Here is a 17,571-nt window from a genome sequence, read left to right on the forward strand (position 1 = left end):
GCCAGAAGGGGGGTGGTTACAGCCCCTGGAGTGGAAGCTTGTCTTAGAAAAAAAAAAAAAAAAAAAAAAAAAGAGAAAGAAAAGGTATCCTAGAAGATAATGGATTGTTGTCTATTGCTAGGGCAGGAGAAAGAGTCTCTGAAAGTCTATATAAAAAAAAAAAAAGAGGAAAAATTGGAAATTGGGTAGAAGAGAAAAGGAATAGAAAGAATAGAGTTTTGAGTTGTGTATTACAAAAATATATCTTGTGAGCGGCCACCACCGTAAAATGGTGGCTCAGAGCCATGTGGTAAATGTAATGGTCGCCATTTTGTTAATGGCCAATGTGTTAAATGTAATAGCAGCCAAAATGGTGGCTCAGAGCCATGTGGTAAATGTAATGGTCGCCATTTTGTTAATGGCCAATGTGTTAAATGTGATAGCAGCCAAAATGGTGGCTCAGAGCCATGTGGTAAATGTAATGGTCGCCATTTTGTTAATGGCCAATGTGTTAAATGTAATAGCAGCCAAAATGGTGGCTCAGAGCCATGTGGTAAATGTAATGGTCGCCATTTTGTTAATGGCCAATGTGTTAAATGTAATAGCAGCCAAAATGGTGGCTCAGAGCCATGTGGTAAATGTAATGGTCGCCATTTTGTTAATGGCCAATGTGTTAAATGTAATAGCAGCCAAAATGGTGGCTCAGAGCCATGTGGTAAATGTAATGGTCGCCATTTTGTTAATGGCCAATGTGTTAAATGTAATAGCAGCCAAAATGGTGGCTCAGAGCCATGTGGTAAATATAATTCTGATAGCGGCCATCTTGGTGATGGTAAATGTAATTCTAATAGCGGCCATCTTGGAGGTGGTAAATGTAATTCTAACGGCAGCCATCTTGGTGGTGGTAAATATAATTCTAATGGCAGCCATCTTGGTGGTGGTAAATATAATTCTGATAGCGGCCATCTTGGTGGTGGTAAATATAATTCTGACGGCGGCCATCTTGTGGATGGAAAAGGTGTTAATGCTGACGGCGGCCATCTTGTGAATGGCAAAGGTGTTAATTCTGACGGCAGCCATGTTGTGGATGGCGAATGTGCTGCTCCTGGTGGTGAACATCTCAGATTAAGGTTACACGCCACATCACCAAATCCTTGTTACCCAGTAATGACCACTAACGGCCAATACTATATTCCTTCGGGAAGTGAACAGGCTTTACCCATGTTTCCTATCTAAGTTGTTTCCAATGGGGCACCAACCCTTTCCTCTATCACTCCTGTTGTGAATCCAGCAGTCCTCCCACCTGGATCGTCCTCAGCACCTACCCTTTCTACTGTCACTTCCACTGCCAATTTAGCCGCACACCCACATGAGATGCTCCAAGCAGCGGCCTCTCCTCCCAATGCTTCCACAACAGCACTCTCACGCAGCCTACATAACCCTATGCCCAGTACCTCACAGGCTGTCTCGCAGCCAAGCGCACACCTGTATGGGACGGTGGCGACTGCATCAAGGGGGGGCTCAATGTGGGAGGGGGATACCAATAGCACAGGAAGCACAAAGGGGAGGGAATGTTGGCAACCTATTTTTGAAAAAGAACTTCCTGAGGGACCCTTGTTAGTGGTGGGAAAGGGTGACATAACACTGGAGACAGACGCTATTGTTAATGCTGCCAATTCTCGGTTAGAGCACAATGGAGGTGTAGCTAGAGCTATAGTGGAAGCAGGAGGGGCGACTATTCAAGCTGACAGTCAAATCATTGTTGAGTCACGTGGTCAGATAGCTGTTGGGGACATAGCGGTGACTAAAGCTGGCAATCTTCCATGTAGAATGATCATACACGCTGTGACCCCTACTTATGACCCTATTCATCCAGACGTTAGTGCTCAACAACTTCGTGCAGCGATAACTCGCATTAATGAGGACAGGACTGTTAAAGCTTTTAAGACTGCCTGCGTCACCTGGAGCCCATACCATGATACTGGAGCTGCCCAAATAGAGCCCTTCATTCCAGGACTGTTACCTCCTCCGGCTCCTCATACACAAGGGACTACATCTCTACTCCCGCCTCAGGTGCCACCGCCAACAGTGCCAATGCTCATGTCTGAGGAGCCCACCATCTGTGTCAAGTTTACACCCCGGCACGCTGCTACTCTGTTGAACCAAGTTCTAGATCCAGAAAAACAGCCAATGCCTTTCTACAGGAGCATGACGAGACATGGGACTCTGGTGTTGAGTTCTGCCAAGAACCTAAGACAAGGGCCTCGGATGAGTTGGCTGACCTATCAATTATTATTGTTGCCAAAGGTTTCCAGATGCCTCAAAGCTGATGCAGCCATTGTACGATGACCTCAAGACGTCAGCGTTTTCACTATGTACTAAATCCGTGGAAGCTTTCTACGCTCTTAAACAGGCCATACAGTCTGCACCAGCTCTTGGAATCCCAAATTATCAACTACCTTTTTACTTGTTTGTCAGTGAAGTAGCAGGACATGCTTCCGGAGTCCTAGCACAAAAACATGGGGGAAGAACAAGACCAATCGGCTACTACTCTGCCCGCCTGGACTCTGTGTCTCAAGCTTCCCCGACTTGCCTCAGAGCTGTTCATGCTGCACATATGCTTCTGGACAAAACTTCTGATATCATCTTAGGACATCCGGTTCTCTTAATGGCTCCACACGACATAAAAGCTATTCTAGGCCAGACTCAACCTAAACACCTGTCGCTACAGCGTCATATGAGACTCCAATGTTCCCTCTTGATTCCGGATAATGTCACTCTTGTCCGCTGCACCATCCTCAACCCGTCCACGCTGCTTCCTCTTTCCAGGGGGGATGTGGATGATGATGTGGATGATGATACTGATGCTCTCAGAGAAGATGCCTCTACACACACAGAGGATCATGACTGTCTCGAACAAATGCAGGAAGAAGCAGCCTCCAAGAAAACCGTGTCTGAAGACCCACTCCCACATGCTGACCTGACGTTCTTCACTGATGGTTCCAGATTTGCAGATGAAACTGGAAGATTCCATACGGGGTATGCCGTGGTTACACATGACCAGGTCATCTCAGCTGGATCGCTACCACCGCACATGTCTGCACAAGAAGCGGAACTTAAAGCTTTGACGTTGGCTTGTCAGGAAGCGACGGAGAAGGTGGTCAACATCTACACGGATTCAAGATACGCTTTTGGAGTGGCTCATGACTTCGGCAGTATCTGGGCAGCCAGAGGATACCTAACGTCCAGTGGAACTCCTGTAAAACATGCTGCTATCATACAAGAACTTGTGGCCGCTCTAGATCTACCTTTGGAGGTTGCAGTGATCAAGATCAAAGCTCACGGGAGATTGGATTCTCCAGAAGCAAGGGGGAACTTCTTTGCTGACAAAACAGCAAAAACCTATGCTGTGGATCCATTTGGGAAAGAAAAAGCAGCGGTGTACGTGTCACAAGACACTGAAGAAGGTACTAAAGGCTCTCTTATGAGGATCATCCATCTACATCAAGACAAGACATCAGATGATGAGAAGAAGTCATGGCAAGAAGGAGGAGCTAAAAAGGATGAAGATGGAGTCTGGAGGATGAACAAAAAGGTCTGTCTACCCCGTAATCTGTACCCTTCAGTGACAGAATGGGCACACGGTATCACCCACAGAGGCAAGAATCAGATGAATGACCTAATTTGGAAGACTTATATGGCACCTGGAATCTCTACTGTTACCCAAAAATATTGCAAGTCCTGCCTTGTGTGTGCAACATGCAATCCAGCACCGCCTCAGAAAGTTACTCAGAAACATTTGGCTAAACCACTTTATCCTTTTCAGAGGATTCAGATTGATCACATTCAAATGCCAAAAGTAGGGAAGTACGAGTATGTACTGGTAGTGACTGACATGTTCTCAGGATGGCCCGAAGCCTATCCAGTAACAAACATGACTGCCAGAGTGACTGTTAAGAGACTGATGACTGAAGTAGTCTGCAGATATGGGGTCCCAGAGGTAATTGAGAGTGACCAAGGACCTGCGTTCACTGCAGCACTGACTAAGGAACTGTGGACACTGGTGGGAGCGGATTTGGGTTTACATACTCCATATCACCCTCAGAGCAGTGGGAAAGTAGAAAGATTGAATGGCACCTTGAAAAATAAAATACTGAAAGCCAGTTAGGAGGTCAGACTTCCTTGGACAGACATTTTGCACGTTGCCTTATACTCAGTCAGAAACACTCCAAGGGGTCCCACTAAACTCACACCATACGAGATTCCTTTTGGGGGGGCCTCCGAGATTGGGTCAATATTTTCCACAACAGCTAGCCTTGGGAAGTGATATTCTTGTAAATTATGTAATTGTTGTTACTAAAGAACTGTCAATAACACATGTACGAGTTTTATCATCCAATCCAGGTCCAGATTCCAGTGAAGGTACCCATGCTTTCCAACCTGGTGACTACGTGCTTGTAAAGAAGTTCATCAGAAAAGACATTCCTGGAGTCGAGATTTAAGGGTCCCTACCAAGTGCTCCTGACTACTCCTACTTCGGTCAGGATTGCTGAGCGCCTCCTGGATCCATCTCTCACATTGTAAACTTCTTAGACAGGTAGGGACAGAGTAGGATCTGACCTGCTTGTCAAAGTCCAGCTACAAAGGGAGGTTTTCCACAAGGGAAAACTTGTCTCAAACTGGTGAAAACTCCAATTCCCCCTCCCGGGCAAGACGGTCAGATCTAGGATGTGTACAACAGGGTGAGTCACATGTGTATTTTATGTAACCATGGAGATGGGAGATTGGAGAGTAATAGATCCAGCAGGTTGGGAAGTCCCGAGGACACTGGTAACACGCTCCGATATACCTCCTCAGTATACCCATAATTGGTCACACATTCTCTGGTGTCTATAGCATCCATATTGTCATGAAGCCTATGATGTCATAATAACACTTAACATCGATGGGTTAGGGAACCACGGTGGGATCAAGATAAAAGAAAAGGTTAATAAAGTATTTAGGGGGGACTGTTGAGGAGAGCCATAAGATCAAATACTTAATTAACCTCAACACATAAGGTAATTGAGGGAAACAACCTATAACATGTATTGTTTAACCTTACATAAGTTTTTCCTCAGACAAAGTAAGACACTTAAGATGGCTGCCATCTCCTATACCAGAGCCATGTGCTCTGGTATCCAAGATGAACAATGAAGACACTGAAGATGGCCACCATTTCCTGTTTCAGCAGACCATGCGGTCTGGTATCCAAGATGACGCCCACCTCGATGACCTCATGGATCCACCCACAGCGACGCCCACTCTGATGACCTCACGGACCAACCCACCTAGATTACCTCATGGATCCGCCCATAGACTTGCTCATGCCCAACCCACTAACCAATGGAATACATCCGATCACTCCCATTTTAGAGCTAACCGAGCCCCCTTACAGGAGATATATAACATTGTGTTTGACTAATAAATCTCTTTTTGGAGCTGAGCCACATTGATCAAGAAGAGTTACAGCTGACTGTGTCTGGTGTATTTCTTTAGTGCACATGATCAATATCCATTAGGCCAGGAGTAGGCAACTAGAGAATTGAACATTTATATTAATTGTTCAACCCTAATACTTGCATAGAATATCCAGCATTCCATAATTATTTACTAATTAATTACATATACAGACAAATTGCACTGGTACACTTCAGATCTTTCTCAAGTTCACATTTATTATTTCATTATTTTTGTATATGTAAGAGGTATTTATTTATTGGCACTTTATGTAGCAATTTTTGCACATTTTTTGTATATATTTGTATTACATATCTATTACTGGCACTTTATGTAGCAGTTTTTTGCACATATAATTAAGTATTATATATATTATTGGCAATACAGCTAATTATATTCATCAGTCCAGAAATATGTTTTCCCAAGGTATTAATTTCCTATACATACCTGGCCCGGTATATATACATTGACTTTTCAGGAGTCCGGATTTGTGCGCTCTGTCTTGTGTGGTTCATATAGCTTTTTTACATGTTTTTAATTATTTTCTCAATAAAATTACAATTATTTTAATATTTTGCTATTTCGTCTTTCTACTCCGTATTCAGGTAGTAGTGTGTATTCGATCCAGAACTAGCAGCACTTTGGACGCAGCGCATATTCACTACGTCCAAAGCACCGCCGTCTATTGAATGCAAGTAAATCCGCATGTGTTCCCTGAACCGTGCAGATTCTCCACCTCCAATACACTGTATTGGTGAAATTTATCTTGCAGAGGCTCGCGTCTCCGCAATAGAAATAGACATGCTGCGGTCTGGAAAGATGCATCACATGTCCTTCTCCGCAGGTGATCTGTGGGCGTCTGTGCATAGTGGACATGGGATTTCTAGAAATCTCTTCCACTGTGACATCCAGACGCTGCGGAATACATAGCGGTGCCGAAAATCTGCAACGGAAAACCTCTGTCTCTATGTACAATTTGCTTTAGACAAAAAAAAGAAAAACAAATGAACTCTGCTTTACTCACCCTCTCTGGATACAGCGCTGAGTCTCTGCCGCTGCTTCCAAAGTCTGTTACTGTCTGCATCACTGCCGGCAAGTCGATAACGCTGCAGCCAGTCAGTGAGCTAAGCAGCTTGGTTGAGTAGACTACAGAACAGAGGTCACTGATTGGCTTCATTGCTGTTAACAAGACGTCGGAGCTGCCAAAAATAACATCTTGGAAAGATTGAGGATGAGTACATAACTGTTTTGTTATATAACAAACTGTTTTCTGAAACCATAAAACCCCTTTAAAGCTAAGATCTGGCCACAGTGATTTTCACAAATAAAAAAACCTATAGCAAATAATGCCTGAAATGAGGTTGCCAAAATAGGTTTGCTTTTCTGAAAAATCACTGTGTCAAGGCACCCTATAAAAGAAAAAAAGGACTTATAAGATGGTATGAAGAATGGAGCTCAAAAGCCACTAGACAAAGAAAAAATACACGGTTATAATTTAGTAGCTATAATGTGCTGAGCAAAAGTATTTTCACCTGCAGACAAAGTTTACCCAAGTTAATATGTAAAATGTCCCTTGAGGGAAGTACAAGGATTAACCCTAAAGTTTTACACTAAGACTTAAATATGTACATTCTTTTCTCGGGCCCCAAAGAAAACACGAAGTCAAGAAATTTTATCACAAAGTCTGAAAGTTCGACTTCCCAGGTTAAGGATTATCTTCTGAGCAAAACATGAATTCAGGGTTAGGGTTTGCAAAGTCTAATATCCATCCAGGGAGTTTTCCAGTAGTCAGACAAGGTCAAGAAGGAGGGGAACAACAAGCTGTAAAGGAATGTTTCTCTTTATCCACTAGAATTTGGAACCATGAAAGGTAACGCTTGGCTTTTCACTTTTCAAACAATCCGCATCTTATCAATTGTGTGTGCTTCCGTGAGCCTCGCCACAAATTCACAGCCTTTTACTAGGCACTGCTCCTAATAGCCAGATTCCTACTCCACACTGATGAGGGGCAAACACCCCGAAACAGCTGTCTGTGGATGGATACCATGCTTGGCATAGGTGGTTTTCCTTTATTGGATGCTGCCCTTCCCGTGGTTGTTCCCTCCCGGGGAAAGGTCTGGCTATTCACTGCTTGCGTCGAGAAACACGTGATGGTGTCTCCGCAGCTATCCTACATGCATTTGCATATTTCCCATAAGGGATGGGGGCAGTGTTCTGGATCACTGCGTTGAGAAACACGTGATGGTGTCTCCGCGGTGTTGGATGTTTTGGTCTCCCCGAGGCCAATCATCTGTTCCTTCACAGCCTTTTACTAGGCACTGCTCCCAATAGCCAGATTCCTACTCCACACTGATGAGGGGCAAACACCCCGAAACAGCTGTCTGTGGATGGATACCATGCTTGGCATAGGTGGTTTTCCTTTATTGGATGCTGCCCTTCCCGTGGTTGTTCCCTCCCGGGGAAAGGTCTGGCTATTCACTGCTTGCGTCGAGAAACACGTGATGGTGTCTCCGCAGCTATCCTACATGCATTTGCATATTTCCCATAAGGGATGGGGGCAGTGTTCTGGATCACTGCGTTGAGAAACACGTGATGGTGTCTCCGCGGTGTTGGATGTTTTGGTCTCCCCGAGGCCAATCATCTGTTCCTTCACATTACACTAAGACTTAAACATGTACATTCTTTTCTCGGGCCCCAAAGAAAACACGAAGTCAAGAAATTTTATCACAAAGTCTGAAAGTTCGACTTCCCGGGTTAAGGATTATCTTCTGAGCAAAACATGAATTCAGGGTTAGGGTTTGTAAAGTCTAATATCCATCCAGGGAGTTTTCCAGTAGTCAGACAAGGTCAAGAAGGAGGGGAACAACAAGCTGTAAAGGAATGTTTCTCTTTATCCACTAGAATTTGGAACCATGAAAGGTAACGCTTGGCTTTTCACTTTTCAAACAATCCGCATCTTATCAATTGTGTGTGCTTCCGTGAGCCTCGCCACAAATATGAATATTCCAGATGAACAACTTCCTAATGTTACACAGCATCCTCATTCTGAGGCTTTAGGAAATGTTACACTTCGTTCATGTTCGACATTCAAAGGGGAAACCCTTTACCGTGGGCCATCTGACCAAAGCTGCCAATCACACTGTCCATAACGTTGGCCAACACTCCGATTTTTGCCACTTTTTGTTTTCAGATCCACAGTGGACTTTCAGTTCCATAATTGGCAGAATATTCGGACCTTGGTTCTTCCCAAAATATGACTATATTTCAAAGCTGTTACACTCCTTCATTATTCATAATCGTTTCTAAAAGTCGAAGGCAGTTTAGGTAGACCCAACAATATTAACACATTTGCAAAAGTTGGCAAATGCTTAAAGGGGTTTTCAGGACTCAAGAGAAAATTGAAGGGCCAGTAAAATATATTATTATTGCGCCATTTATTCCAGGGGTATACATAATAAAAGCAAGTACAATAATCTTAAACAATACAAGTCACGATGGGTACAGGAGGAGAGTGGACCCTGCCCGCGAGGGCTCACAATCTACAAAATATAACAATGCACCAGTTTAGTTACACATTCATCTACAGAAAAAAAAAAAAACAACTAAGTCACCCAATGGGCCAAATAATGTTTTTGTTTTTAATTAGATCTTCAAGAGTGAAAGCTAAACTCACATTTCAGCTGGTGCAAAAATTCATTTAGAGTAGGGTCATCTGGCTAAGATGCAGCCCAATGACATCACCATCATGAAAATTGTAACCCTTAGCTATTTTAGTCCTTTCTTCTAAAAACTCTGATGATATAGAAAACTTCTACATCTTTTTTTTTCATCACACTCTTTGCAATTCTTTTTCTTGGGCAGGCGCTTACAAGCTATTGATATGACTGGCGAAAGTTCCACTTGTACTGGAAATAACCCGAGCCAAAGACGTTACAAACCAATTTAGAAAACATGGTCTACAACGGAGGTTCTAGGCTTCACTAAACATTAGATGAGTCCAGAATAGCGCTTCTATATTTGCTTTGTAGTTTAAAGCATAAAATCTGGCAAACAGCCCTATATTAACATCAACGGCTAATACATAACACAGTCACCTGCTGTTATCCTCATGTAGCACCATTTGAAATGCTAATTGCACTTCATTTAATGCTCATGAGCTCACATTCACCACCTGGCACGCTCCGCCAAGGATGGATTGCAGTATTACACTAAATAAATGGCAAGCAAAATACTTAAACATCAATAATAAAAAAAAAAAGAAAAACTATGTTAAATAAACATTTGGATACACACGCTCATTTTAACATTCTCTGTGGATTTCCAAGTGCTCGATGCATGAAATCTTTTGGCACGAAACCGAAGGCTTCTTTACACCTAAAGCAGAGGTCGGTAATGCGGCTGACTGTAGGAAGGATAAACACTGCCTGCTCAGATAGTAACTGCGAGGATGTTATGTGAATGTTGCCTTCTGTGCGGTTTTATTTATGATTGCGCTTATCTATACTGTAGAAAGAAGTGGTGCTAAAAGAAGAGTGTTTCCGAAGAAATCTATACTGTGCAGTGTATATTTTTACATATGCCACATGTCGAAAAACCTAATAAATATGGAAAGCTGTGCGCCAGTAAAGTCATTTGCTTCTATCTAATACGTAACGCTAAAACTTAATTTTCTACTTTGAACGCCCCCTTATTAGTACAAAGTCAGAAGGGCGTATAAATCAGACCAAGATCGGAACGCAGTGCACGGACTGGCCGGCGGGTCTCCCAACCCGAGTGTGACAGTTGTATAGAAATATATGAAGCTCTCACGCTCGGGTCAGAAGAGCCGCGACCGGGGCCTTGCATTGCGGTCCAATCATATTCCAATTTATGCGCTCTTAAAATGGTCACTTGATCACAAGGTGTCTATCTGCCGGGACCTCCATCAGTCAGGGAAACCTGGAAGAAAGCGTTCATTTTATTTTTATACTGCTACCATCAGGGATATTAAATTACTAATTACACAGGTTGTTTCAGTAATAAAGGACAAGATAAGCCCTCCAGAGCAAGAGACGCTCTTTATTACTGCTCTCCACAAAAGGCCATGACATGATGATCCTCAATACAGAGCAACCTTCTATCAACCCCTTCTATTAAAAGGGTTGTTCAATTAATAGAAATATATTTTAATCAATAGAGCATGGAAAATTAAGCAGCTCCACAATTGGATGTGCATCACTAAATGTTGCTTTGCTGAGATAAACTTATGAAGGCACACTTGATTTAGCTTGTGTAACTAGCTGTGCCCGACCCTATAGAGATCCTGTAACTGATAGTCAAGAGGAGAGAGTACAAGTGAATACACTTTACCGATTTCATGGGCAGAAGTTAATCTAGCTGCTTCTTGGGGTGAGTTTACTCCTTGGCCTGCCTGTTTGTTTCCTCACAGGAGCAAGTGTACCTTCTGTTTTACCAAGCCTTTGAGCTTGTGTTAAGACAGAGAGAGTACAGGTGAATATACTATACTGATTCCATGGGCAGAAGATAATCTAGCTGCTTCTTGGGGTGAGTTTACCCCTTGACCTGCCCGTTTGTTTCCTCACAGGAGTGAGTGTACCTTTTGTTTTACCAAGCCTTTGAGCTCGTGTTAAGAAATCAAACCAGTGAAGTACAAATTCTGCGGCCAGCTAGATTCCTAAAGGAAGCACAAAACGTATCCATACATTGAAATCTGTGATGTCACTAAGTACAGCTGTGGAGTGAAGGAGCCAATCAAAAGTCCAGTAAAATGGCATGTACACTTGCTATGCTGTGATAAACTTATGAAGGCATCCTTGATGTATCTTGTGTAACAAGCTGTTCCTTACCATGTAAAGATCCTGTAGCTGATGGTCAAGGGCAGAAAGCCTTAGTGAATACACTATATTGTGGCTGTGGGCAGGGGCTAGTCTAGCTTCTTCTTTGTGCGAGTTTACTCTTTTTCCTGTTTGTTTCATCACAGGATTGGGTGAACCTTCTGTTTTACCAGTTCTTTGAGCTTGAGTAACTAAATCAAACCAATGAAGCACAAACTCATCGTCAGTCGCACTGCTAAATGGAGAACAGAGCATATCCATACAGGGAAACTTAAGATGTCACTCAGAATGAAGGAGGCTTGAAAATATCAAGCAGGGAAAAGAATAACATTGTTAACTCTGGGGCTGCTTCCTCAGCTGGTTTTTAATGCAAAACCTTCTACCATATCTACTACATGGCCGGCTGGTATTGGTCGCTTCTTCAATTACGTGACCCAAGCTAATGTGGAAGTGAAAGTGCTGGGAAAATCCTTTTAACTGCTGCGCTAACCTCTTGAGCATCAATTTTATGGTAATACCAAATATGTCTATTCCACCTATTAAACAACTCAAAAGTGCCCCATTCATCATTTGCAAGGTTTTTAAGTGACATACTCCAAAATAGTGCATGAAAGATAACATTTTTTTTGCGGAAATAAAAAATGCTCTTTATTTAGGTTTAGTTTTATTTTTACCTTTTTTGCGTTTTTGTTTTAGGCAAAAAATTGTACACAATCTCAACCCTTGTGCAAAAATTTCTGGCATACAAAAGAAAAAAAATACTCCAGAAGGGACAGAATCAGAATCGAGGTGGAAGGTGAGAGGACTGGAGTATTTTTGGGCAAAAAATTTGCAACTGTTGTGAATTTGCCACAAATATTTGTACTTTAAAAAAAAAAACAACTGCATAATGTTGAACATAGACAAAAATAGATGAACTAGTAAAAAATTAGCTTAAAAAAAAGCGCAACTAAGAAAAATTTGGCCCAAAATGAAAAATTGCCTTAAAAAAACAGGACAAAATAGACATGTACTTACGGCCAAGCGTTTCCGTGTATGGGAGAGTTGGGACATCATTGTTTTGCTGACAGTTAGCTAATATTTGTTACCAGAATTTTGCGCAACTATGAGTCTTTCCAGGTTTACGACTGTTTTTACGTACATCAAATTCTTCCTTTACTTTGAAACCATTTTTGCAACTTTGTTTTTTTACACCAGTTCCGCCAACATTTTGTAAAGTAGGTAAAACTTCACAAGAAAGTTTGTTTGCCACCAAAGTGGTGCTTACGTATTTTTACCAAAATGTACCCCAGTCCCCGAATGGAGAACATTTCCAACATTGGAACATGGCAACTGAAAGATGCACAAAATCCATTCTTAATGAATTTTGTGTATTAACACTCTGGTTATTAAGACCGGAATGCAAGACACCAGCCTTGAGGAATCGGGTCCTAGATGTTTGATCATTTTCAAGTTAATCCATTATTATTTTTTCACCAAAACAAATGGTATAATGGATGTCAGAAAGCCACTAAGGCTACGTTCACATTTGCGTTGTGCGCCGCAGCGTCGGCGCCGCAACGCACAACGCAAACAAAAACGCAGCAAAACGCATGCACAACGCTGCGTTTTGCGCCGCATGCGTCCTTTTTTTCATTGATTTTGGACGCAGCAAAAATGCAACTTGCTGCGTCCTCTGCGCCCGGACGCGGGCGCCGCAGGGACGCATGCGGCGCAAAACGCAAGTGCGACGCATGTCCATGCGCCCCCATGTTAAATATAGGGGCGCATGACGCATGCGGCAACGCTGCAGCGCCCGACGCTGCGGCGCCGACCGCAAATGTGAACGTAGCCTAACCTGTCTTGAACAATTTCAGATGATGGGGGCGGGGGGTAGTTGAAACATTAACAGAACGCAACATTTGGGACTAGTTATTGGCTTGTTTTACAAAGATCTTCATAAGAAGTATACAGCCTGTGAACAACACCATTTCTTTAGTTTCCAATATATGAAAAAGCTCTTTCTGTACAAACGCTAAAGTCTGATGGGACTTACAACACTGACAGATAATTTCACACTTGTCGGTTCCACATTGACGTGGGCAGAGGTGTTAAAAAGGATATCACAGGAGCCGAATGAGCCCTGTGCACAGGGAGATGTATGGTGAAGATCCGGCTGGAAGGACTGTTCGGAAAATAAAAGACAGCTAATATGTTACATAGAGGTACCTAACCGCTGACCTTTCTGAGCAGACAAGTAGTGAACCTTTGTAGCCCATTTTCAGCTGGTTACAACAGGGAACAGTTTGGGATAATGTCAGCGGCTTAAGTGCTACTGCATACACGGGTCAGGAGCAGTTTGCAAATATTGAAAATGTTTCTATGGGGGGGAAATATGTATATGTAATTTAGGGAAGGAAAACATGTACTATGTTAGTCTCGTCACCATTAGATCGGAGGGGCCTGACTCCTTTTGAAGATGCAGTGCAGCACCGGAAGTTCTATTATTGCGCTAGTGGCCACGATTGGTACTGCAAGCCTTCTCCCAGGCAAGTGAACAAAAGAACGATCACTAGATCAAAAGAACGATCACTAGATCATTTAAAGCTAAAAAATATACGTAGCGGAGCTATTCTAGCTGCCCATACACATCAGCCGAATGATGCATCGGCAGGCAGCCATCTCGGCCGATTTTCCAATATGCAGCAAAGCTCCTGTGTTCATTACAGGCAAGCTCCTGTGTTCATTACAGGCAAGCTCCTGTGCTCTCTGTAGGCAAGCTCCAGTGTTCTCTATAGGCGAGCTCCTGTGTTCTCTGCAGACAACTTCCTGTGTTCTCCGCAGTCGAACTGTGTTCTCTGTAGGTGAGCTCCTGTGTTCTCCGCAGGCGAGCTCCTGTGTTCTCCGCAGGCGAGCTCCTGTGTTCTCCGCAGGCGAGCTCCTGTGTTCTCCGCAGGCGAGCTCCTGTGTTCTCCGCAGGCGAGCTCCTGTGTTCTCCGCAGGCGAGCTCCTGTGTTCTCCGCAGGCGAGCTCCTGTGTTCTCCGCAGGCGAGTGTTCTCTGTAGGCAACTTCCTGTGTTCTGCGCAGGCAAGCTCCTGTGTTCTCTGCAGGCTAACACGTTGGTCAACATGTTGGTCAACGATTTACCGTATCTGCAGGAGCACAATACCATTGGCAGTCTGAAATTGGACATATATGATGGACATCTCTCCTGACCACCAGTTGGCCGGCACCCCCATACTCATCAGACAGTCGACCAAACCTGTCGATATCAGTGGGTTCAGACGATATTAGTCTTGTGTATGGGGGCCCTTACAGTGCGCTGTGGACTGTAAATCGGGAGGTGGACAACCACTAACTTGATACTGATGACCTATCTGACGGTCATGCTATAGACTTAGTATGTTTTGTATATAAAATATAGTGTATCTATCCTATTTTTTCCCCATAATCTAAACCTAAGCCTTTTGCAAGAACAGTCTTATGAGCTGTCTCTGCTAATCAGTAGGTTAACAACATGGTGCCAGGACATAAAAATGATCATGAGAACATCTGCATATGAACATGTCCCTATCCATACGCCACTATCTGTTACAACATGCTGGTGTATAGAGAGACCACTGAAGAGCAATGTTACATGACTTATTTTACAAAGACCAACATAAATAAGGTCCATAGCTCTGCAGACCCTTCTTTGTTGACCTCTCTCTGGAGACACTTTCCAACCAGAAGGAGAAGACAGCTGGAGGATGCCAGGACCGGATAATAATGACACCAACACACAGATGGCCAATGTCCTCCACTACTGATGTTTGTATGATCCTTGCTGGTTCTAATACATGTCATTATATCTGCTGTGCACATCAATAAGGACGTGGCTTGAAAGACTTTATTTAAATAAAGAAGGTCCAGAGGTCAGAAAAGTATTCTGTGCCATGGTAGGAAATCTATGGAAATGTGAATTACTGTGCGAGTACGTAGAGAATAAATGAACGATAAATTATGCTTCCATATATGATACTAAAATGGATCAAGTTAGAAATGTTTACTAAAACCCCACAACAATCATTTAATAATGGACACCTAATTAGTTATGGACACCCCAAAAGAAATATGGTAGATATATACTCCTTTGGGGACATTTTTCTTATCATAAATACATGTATTTTTATCTAAAAATCATTTTAGGTATTTTATTTCATTACAAATATTGTATCATTTGCCTCCTGTAGCTTCTATGCTATTCATGACCAGGCCAAATTTTACAATTCTGCCCACTGTCACGTTAAGTGGTTATAACCATGGAACCACTGATTCTGAGACTGTTCTTTCGTGACATATTGTACTTCATGATAGTAGCACAATTTCTGCATTATGACTTGTGTTTGTGAAAAAAAATCTAGAAATTTTCTGAAAATTTTGAAATTTTCAACTTTTAAAGGGAACCTGTCACCCCCCCCCCCCCCCCCCCCCAGGCGTTTTTAACTAAAAGAGCCACCTTGTGCAGCAGTAATGCTGCATTCTGACAATGTGGCTCTTTTAGTTCTGGGTGCTGTACCTGCCGAAATAATCAGTTTTGTTATTTGTCCCAAATACCTTTCTTCAGTCAAGGAGGCAGGCCTTTCCCCCCCCCTGCTGCAGACACCACACAGCCGTCACTCAAATCTTTTTGGTGCCGGGCGCCGCCTCCTCGGCGCTGTTTGGAAATGAGCCGGCGCCTGCGCCCTTTTCTCCTGCCTTGGGCAGGCGCAGTGAGCACTGCCCATCCTCTGTGCTCATATGCAGTCTAGCTAATTGCGCCTGTGCGGCCGCCCTGCCTGTGAATCCCAGCCCCGCAGTGAGAATAAATCAGAAGACACTGCGGGGCTGGGAATCACAGGCAGGGCGGCCGCACAGGCGCCAACAAGATTTGAGTGACGGCTGTTGAGCCCTTAAACCAGAGTCAAACCAAAATAGTTAATGAATAACATTTCCCACACGTCAACTCTACATCTGCACAATTTTGAAACATATTTTTTTTGCTAGGAAATTAAAAATGTTTAAAGATGACCGGCGATTTCTCATTTCTCCAACAAAATTTATAAAACCAATTGTTTTAAGGACCAGATCACATTTGTAGTGACTTTGAGGGGTCTATATGACAGAAAATTTCCAAAAGTGACACCATTCTAAGAACTGCACCCATCAAGAAGCTCAAAAAACACATTCAAGAAGTTTATTAACCCTTCAGGTGGCTTCATGGGAACTGAAGCACCATTGAAGGAAAAAAAATTAAACATTCAACTTTTTTTCACGAAAATTTTACTTTACACCCAACCGTCTTTCTTTTCACAAATGTAACAGGAAAAAATGGACCCCAAAATTTGTTGTGCAATTTCTCCTGTGTATGTCGATTTCCCATATGTGGGGGGAAACTATTGGGAAGGAGAACAAAATTGTCTGGAATCATTAGCGGACGCTATGTCGCATTTGGAGAGCCCCTGATGTGCTAAACAGTAGAAACCCCCACAAGTGACCCCATTTTGGAAACTAGATCCCTCAAGGAATGTATCTAGATGTGTGATGAGCACCTTTAACCCGCAGGTGATTTGCAGAAATTTATAACGCAGACCTGTGAAAATAAAAAAAAAAAAATCAATTTTTCCCACAAAAATGTTCTTTTACTCTATTTTTTTATTTTCATGAGGATAACAGGAGAAAATGGAAACCAAAATTTGCTGTGCAATATCTCTTAAGTACGCAGGCACCCCATATGTAGGGGACAACTACTGTTTGGGTGCATGGAAGAGCTCAGAAAGGGAGGAGTGATGTTTTGAAACACATATTTCAATGGAATGGAAAGGGTGTCTTTTCTCGTTTAGAGAATGCCCCTGATGTGCCTAAACAGCAGAAACCCTCCATAAGTGACCTAATTTTAAAAACTACACGCCCCAATGAATTCATCTAGCGGTGCAGTGATCATATTGACACCTCATGAATATAGAAAAAAAAAATACTCCGTATGTGGCTGTACAGTACTGCTTAGCCATACGGCGAGACTCGGGAGGGACAGAGCGCCATTTGCCTCCTGGAGGGAAAATTTTCCTAGAATAGTTTGCAGACTCCATATACAGAGCCCTTAAGTGCTAGAAGAGCAGAATCCCCCCTCAATTGACCCCATTTTGGAAACTATACCCCTTTGGGAATTTATCTACAGGTGTAGTGATGATTTTGACTTAATGGGTGTTTTCCAGAAACACGTTGCAGTGGATGTTGCGAAGTAAAAATTTAAAACTATCG

At 42.9% G+C, this 17,571-nt stretch overlaps 1 protein-coding gene across 5 annotated transcripts in view; it reads right to left on the bottom strand.

Moving 5' to 3' along the window:
* DENND1A (DENN domain containing 1A) overlaps positions 1–17,571 on the bottom strand; it is an 851,690-nt gene that overhangs the window by 743,170 nt on the left and 90,949 nt on the right. The window lies entirely within an intron of this gene.

This window comes from Ranitomeya variabilis, chromosome 2 (assembly GCF_051348905.1).
Source record: "Ranitomeya variabilis isolate aRanVar5 chromosome 2, aRanVar5.hap1, whole genome shotgun sequence".
Taxonomy (NCBI): Eukaryota; Metazoa; Chordata; class Amphibia; order Anura; family Dendrobatidae; genus Ranitomeya; species Ranitomeya variabilis.